At 39.0% G+C, this 6601-nt stretch overlaps 1 long non-coding RNA gene across 1 annotated transcript; it reads left to right on the top strand.

Annotated features, from left to right (window-relative positions):
- Nucleotides 1–686: 686 nt before the first annotated feature.
- Nucleotides 687–3781, top strand: LOC121076644. Its single transcript, XR_005823642.1, has 4 exons — nt 687–915; nt 2559–2698; nt 2987–3279; nt 3613–3781. It is a non-coding gene; the product is annotated as an uncharacterized LOC121076644 (long non-coding RNA).
- Nucleotides 3782–6601: the final 2820 nt, after the last annotated feature.

Below are 6601 nucleotides of genomic sequence, written 5' to 3'. Positions count from 1 at the left end.
TCTGGTCCTGGAGGAGAGAGCCCCCAAAAAGGCAACTAAAGGTTCCAGCATAAATATGTAGGAGTCCTTCTCTTCAACAGAAAAGCATCACAACTACGCACACAAACAAAAAGGACTGCTTGCACAGTTTCTCTTTTTATTGTTATTTTTTTACCACTATGAAAACAAGAATATCAGAACTGATACTGTAATTACTGTTCAGTTCACTTTCACATAAATATACTTAGGAATACGGGACTAGAAAAACACATGCTGCTTCAGGTTGTTTCATAAATTGCTGACAGCTGTAGCATAGGTACAAAACCCAGAATGGGCCCAGAGCAGCACCCACTGCAGATGCCTCGAGGAACAAAACTAGAGAAGTCAGAGAGCTATAGAGTATCCATTTCTAGGGGGAAGAGTGTGAATTAGTGCACTTCCAGAACTTAAGAGCTTTATATTCTTGCACAGTCAACAAGAAGTTATAATAGGTGTTGCATACCTTCATGGATAGGTTTTGAAAAAGAGCTGCGGTAGAGTGGTGTGGGGGGTGGAAGGAGAGCAGTATTTGAAGGAAACTGAGGAAATCTACTTTGCATTGTTTAACTAGTTATTTTTGTCCATTTTAGTACATTTTAAAAGTAAAGATTCATAGCAGTGCTCACATACTAGAAAAAGCTCTCTCTATTTCTTTTACAGAAAAAAAAAAAAAGACTTTGGCATGTATAAACAGAGTTCCTTGTATTCCCTAATCCCTGAGACTGCATGGCTTGCTGGATAATTCAGAGCTAAGCACAGAACTGTGCTCAGCTTTCTTCCCTCCTCCCTTTTTGAAGTGTTTCTACTACACATTTCTGCAGAGGTGAGCAGGAAGACTTGTAGACAGGAGCAATAACATCTGCCTGAGTCTGCAGCAGCCTGAAGCAGCACCAAGAGGTATATTGCTTGAAAACTAAAGATGTTAGTCTATGCCATGCTGAAAACTCAACGTGTTACAGCTTAGAATAAATGGGAATGCATGTAAAATTAGTACATGGCTTACTGTAGTGATGGCTCCGTTGCTGTTTTATATATCTAGATAGGTAGATTGATATTCAATTAAAATGCAAGATTTGAAGTTATTGTGATAACATGCTTTGCTACTGATGGTCCAGGCACCCCAAAGCTTTTGTGGTGCCTGGCAAAGGATACAGCTGATGTCCTAGCCCAGCTATCTTGCTGCAGAATTTTGAAAAGTCCTCTTAAAAATGGATCCCCTCTCTAGCAGGATATCTGTGCTCTTCACAGCTAGGGACTGAAACACAGCTTGTACCACAAGACTGTATTTTATATAGTCCCACAGTAATTCTTCTTCCTTTATCTCCAGTAATTTTGCTATGCTGGTTCTGGTCTGTTCCCTTCTGCTCAGCAGGGGGTATTTTTGTTCTTTTTCTTTGTTGCTATTAATTTTCTCACAACGCAACTATCTAGTATATTCGTATAGCATCCACTATCATGCTACTGAAACAGTTTTCAAGTATATAAAATCTCCCATTTTAAAACAGTAATAAAAAGCTTTTACTAAATAAATATACAAAGCTGCTTGCAGATCATGCAATAAGGAAATCAAATATAGAGCTCAAGTTCCCAGAACTTGGAAGGACAAAGGAGCAGTTTACTAAACAGCCTTTTCCCAACACTCAGAGCTCTGATAATCTTCAGAGGAAATAATAAATCTGTCTTTTTCTTGCTCTTCCCTAGGTTTCTTTTGTTTATGTTTTTTTTTTAAAAAATGAAGAGTGTAGGTACTACTTACAAGGCAGCTCCCTGATGTTTCTGGTAGTCCAGCCAAGGGACAAGATAGTGTGCATAGGAAAGGGAGATGAACAATTCATCCTGTAAAGGAATTAAAAACAAAAGCGGAAATCCTTTGTAAGAAAAAGTAGCTGGGATTATAGCTGCATGCTTTCACTAATGACTTTGCAAACATTTAGTCAGAGAGAACCTAGAAATCCAGTTGCACTTTATTTAATATTCAGATAAGGACCATTCACCTGCTGTTAAGCTACAACATCTACAATCATTCTTTGAATACTGATAATTTTATGAAGCAGAATCCCCTAGGGGCTGGTAGTCTAGTCTGGATTCACCTGGAATACAAAGATGAATAAAATTGCATATTACATGCACCCAAGTAGTCGCAATTTATAGAAATATCCATTTATGCTCCTGAAAAAAAAAAAAAAAAAAAAAAAAAAGCATTTCCCTAGGGTTATGGTATATGGTGATAAAAACCTGTGTGGGGGACTGCTTGGATTGTAACTCCTAGTGTGCCTGTTGCTGATTAATTAATAAACAAATAAATCATTATATTTAGCTAGCTATCTCACTACAAGACCATAATTGAGAAAATATTAAAAAAAAATAATAAATGTTGCATGCCTCACCATAAGAAAGCATTACTCAGAGGCACATGAATTGAGTACCAAAAGTGGCATCCGAATGGCTCAGAGTAGATATGTGTATACAGTTTTAAAAGATGAGGAGCATTATGAACGTGCTCTCTTAGCCTCCTCCTTCCCTCCTCTTTCTCCCATCAGGTGCCTTGTCCTTGCTCTCCCCTCTCATTTGCTGATAACACCTTATCTCCACCAGGGAAGCAACTGGGAAGTTTGCTCCTTCCTCACATGACTGAAGGTATAATTAGAACGATGCACCTGCTCAGTCCTCCAGTGACTCGGTTAGTCTACATCCATGTCAAAATCCATGCTGTGAGGGTAATTTGATCATCTCACTTACTTTTTTCATATACTTTATATAAATAAGTCTCCAGAACAAGCCTCTGTTGAGTTGGTTCAGTTTAATCTCACAAATTTGTGTCAACTCTTTGTTGCTAGAAGAATTTTATCATTTGATCTCATGGTTACACTTTAGTAGATTTGAGTACATATTTTATTTCACTCTCCAGAATACAGAATTCCATCTTGAGTCAAAATCATATTTTTATTATCATCTATTTATGTTTCAGCGATACTTACAGGCTTCAACTGAGATCGGGGTCTTGTTGTATGAGACAATACAGAAACACACAATATAAGAATGTTGGTCCCAGGAGCCTTGTAAGCTAACTAAAGGCTGGGAAAAAAGGAAATATTAGCTCCATTTTACAGATGGGAAACCAAAGCTCAGAGAATCTTCCAACACAACTCAGTGCAGTGTTATGCAGCAATACTGAAGAGGGAGTTCTGAAAAAGCAACAAAGTCCAGAATCTGTGCAAAATAAACGTGGATTTAAACCCTGCTCTACTGGCAATCATCAATGTAAGTTCAAATAAATTGTAGGTGTACGACGGTATCATCTGCATACTGAGCATCCCAGGGCTCCCTCAATCCTCTGTGCTTGTTTCTCCCCCAGATCTACCTTTCCATGGCAGAAGACACTGTTTTTTAATGCTGTCCTCTTAGGCTCATGAAAATTACTCTACCACTGCTTCCTCTAGCACTTTACAAAAATTAACCTCTAGCCCTGAGATGCCACAGCGGTGTCAAATCTCTGACTGTGGCAGCTTCCAGGTTCAGCAGAGATATCAAGGGTCTTTTAGGTTCTCCTTCCCAGCATCCAATGAGTAATGCAATCTTTTTGTCCTTGAACAGAGCCTGGAATCTCCTGCATCAGAATACTTTTCCTGCTCTTTAATCTGCTCTGCCCAGCAGTCCCCGTAAAATCCTGGGGCAGCAGTAGCCAACAGAGGGTATTCAGTCAAGCCCAAGCAGCAGAGAAGCACTTCAGCATTCCCTGAAGACAAAACAGAAACCAAGTGGAAATGGTAAGTTCACTGTCTTCCTTTCAGAGGTGACTAAAGGTAGGAGGGGGGATTGCCTGGAATTAGGGTGGGAGCAGCAGCCGGCACAGAGCTGCTTGTGTCCCCCCTAAGCCTCCAGGGCCACTGCAAACTTTTGCAAACCAGCCTGCTGAATTTGGTTTGCAAAACTCTCAGTGCTAAACTCTTAACCATTCTAAATGCACTGCTGTAACAGTGCCTTTTGACTAAAAAACAGTTCGAGCTAATTGTTAAGGATCAGATAACAGGAAAATATTTCTACTTGACAGTCTACTATTTTTCAATTGTTTCTCTGTTACATATCTAAGTAAACATTTGTTCCACTTATCATTTCTGAGCAAAAGACATGAATCATTTGACTAGTAAAACCACAATGACAGCTGTTGCTTATTAGAAACAGTCATCTTGTTCAAGGGCCTGCTATGAAGGGGTTCTTCAGGAAACTGTTTCTGCTTTTAGTGCTTTACAGTGTAATGAAAGCAAAGTTGCAGAAATTAGGGCACTTTTATTTCACTTATGTGATTGGCAAAACACAGGTACACACACACAGAACAATCATTGCAGCTGAGCTATTAGCCCCCAAGAAAATGGAAAATTCTCATTTGAGAATACTGCTAATGCTATAATACTTATTTTCTTTGACTTAGTAATGTTTATGTAGTTCTCTACAATACAGGTCAACCAAAAGTAGGATCTAAGGATCCCTTTGGAATTAGGTTATACCATTTAGGCTTTGGGATTTTGATAATGGATGAAATATGTATACTAGTTAAAAAGGCTGTACAAAAATATTTTTCACCATTCATGGTCTTTCCAGGTCTTAGAAACAAATTAATTCTGGATTCATAAAAAACAACAACAACAAAAATAGAAGCCAGTCACCAGTGATCAAGACAACATTACTTTTAGATAAAACTTCTCCAGCCAGTGGTAAAAGAAAAACAACAAAAAAAAAAGATTTAAAAGTAGGATCAGGATATGAGAATGAGGGAGCGCAACTCTATCTAACTGCAGTAAAATACTTTTTATATGAGTGGAAGTAAAATAAGCAAGAAAAACTTTGCCAAAAGGAACTTGAGGACAAATAAGTGAAACTGAGGCAGGTTGGATGTGAAGATTTTCCCTTTCTAGGATGCTGCTACAAATGCACTGTAAAGCATAAGGCAAAACATCTATTTGTTTCTGTGACCTGCATCAAATGAAATTGTATTAAACAGAGGCCCTAACAGGCATTTTTTTTCAGACAAAAAACACTGGAATACTATACCCTGTATGATGCCCTTATTGTCAGGTTTGAAGGGAGAAGCCAAGGACTAAATGAGCATAGAGACTGCACTGATCCCAGCAGAGCAGAGGGGAGGAACATTGGCAGGGCAATGTAGAGATGCTATCAAGTAGTCTGCTCTGCTGTTAAATAGGAGCGCTTGTAGCTTTGTGGCTATTGCTTAAATGCATATCAAAAACAACTAAATTCACTTGCAAACTTTAAAGAAGAAAGAGTGAAAAATAAAGAAGTGAATTGTGGGATTATGGCAAAAGAAAAGGAAAGCAGGGCAGAGAAACTGGAGAGAAGCATGTAACTGAGGAGACAAAGTTGAGGTTTATTATGAGTTAGAAATCTGCAAAACTGTCACCAATTCAATAATTGTATTCAGTGAGGTTTCTAAAGATCATATCCTGCCGTTCATTCACCCTCACAACACTCACTGATAGGAGTCAGCACTTTGCTGCAGCTGGATATTTAGAAGTCATTTGTTCTGTGTAACATGCCCGTTCTTACTAATCTTAGTCAAGTAAGTAGTCCATCCTCCTGTGTCATCCCACAGAAGTCAAATGTGCTATTAGCATAAGTGATGATTACTTATCCGTGTGAGGTCTTGTGGGGATGGGTCTTTCAGCATCGGTATACTTGACATGGCAGTCTTTCTATTATAATTTAATAAAATGTGGCCCAGTTCAGATGCCCCAGGGAATAAGCTGGACTTAAATGGTGCTTAGGCCTTTGACTGGGCCTCTGCAAACCCTGGGTTTCACTGAGTGAATAATAATTACTTGGGGGGGCGAGGGGGGGTTATTAAATTATATACTCAGTTCTTTACCTTTGCCAGTGTCTGAGCAAGTTAATGTACTGAACACTCAGAATAAGCCTCTTGTAAGATTGCTTTCCTGATAAAACAGTGACTGAAGAAATGTCATTAATAAATAGAGTATTTGTGCATATTGGTGGGTAAATTTCACTCTCTAAGAATGCCATGCACTAAAACCAGACAATATAGGGCAGAGGAGCAAACTGAGTGTCACAGCTGCACTGAAATGAAAACCTCTCTCACAGCCAGGTAGATGGAAAAGGCCCAAGCCAGAACTCTGCAAAGTCGGGGGAAACCTTTTTGCTGACTTTGATGAGTTCTGCGTTAGGCCCTTACAGAACAAGCACACACAGGCACCCTTGATGCATCTTAGGCTTGGATGATTGTGTGTGGTAACGCAGTAAGTACAACATCTGTGAGATGAATCAGTTAACCGCAATCAGCTGCTTGGTGCAAGAAGGAATCAATCAGTTCATTTTCTATGCCACACACCTCTCCTAAGGAAGAACTCCTAATTGCTGCATGGATAAATGAATAAAAGACATCACTCATGCAAATCACATGATTTTAAAGGGTTACTTGTGTTTCTTATAGCTGATATTCTCTCTCTTTTTAATTTTTTCCATGTGTCTTTTTGTTCTTCACTTGATTTCTGAGCAGTTACTAGCCTCAGAGTAGCTCCTGCATTCTGTTTGAACCTTCATTCTGAAAATC

The sequence above is a fragment of the Cygnus olor genome, chromosome 12, assembly GCF_009769625.2.
Source record: "Cygnus olor isolate bCygOlo1 chromosome 12, bCygOlo1.pri.v2, whole genome shotgun sequence".
NCBI lineage: Eukaryota > Metazoa > Chordata > Aves > Anseriformes > Anatidae > Cygnus > Cygnus olor.
This window is presented reverse-complemented; position numbering and strand designations above follow the sequence as displayed.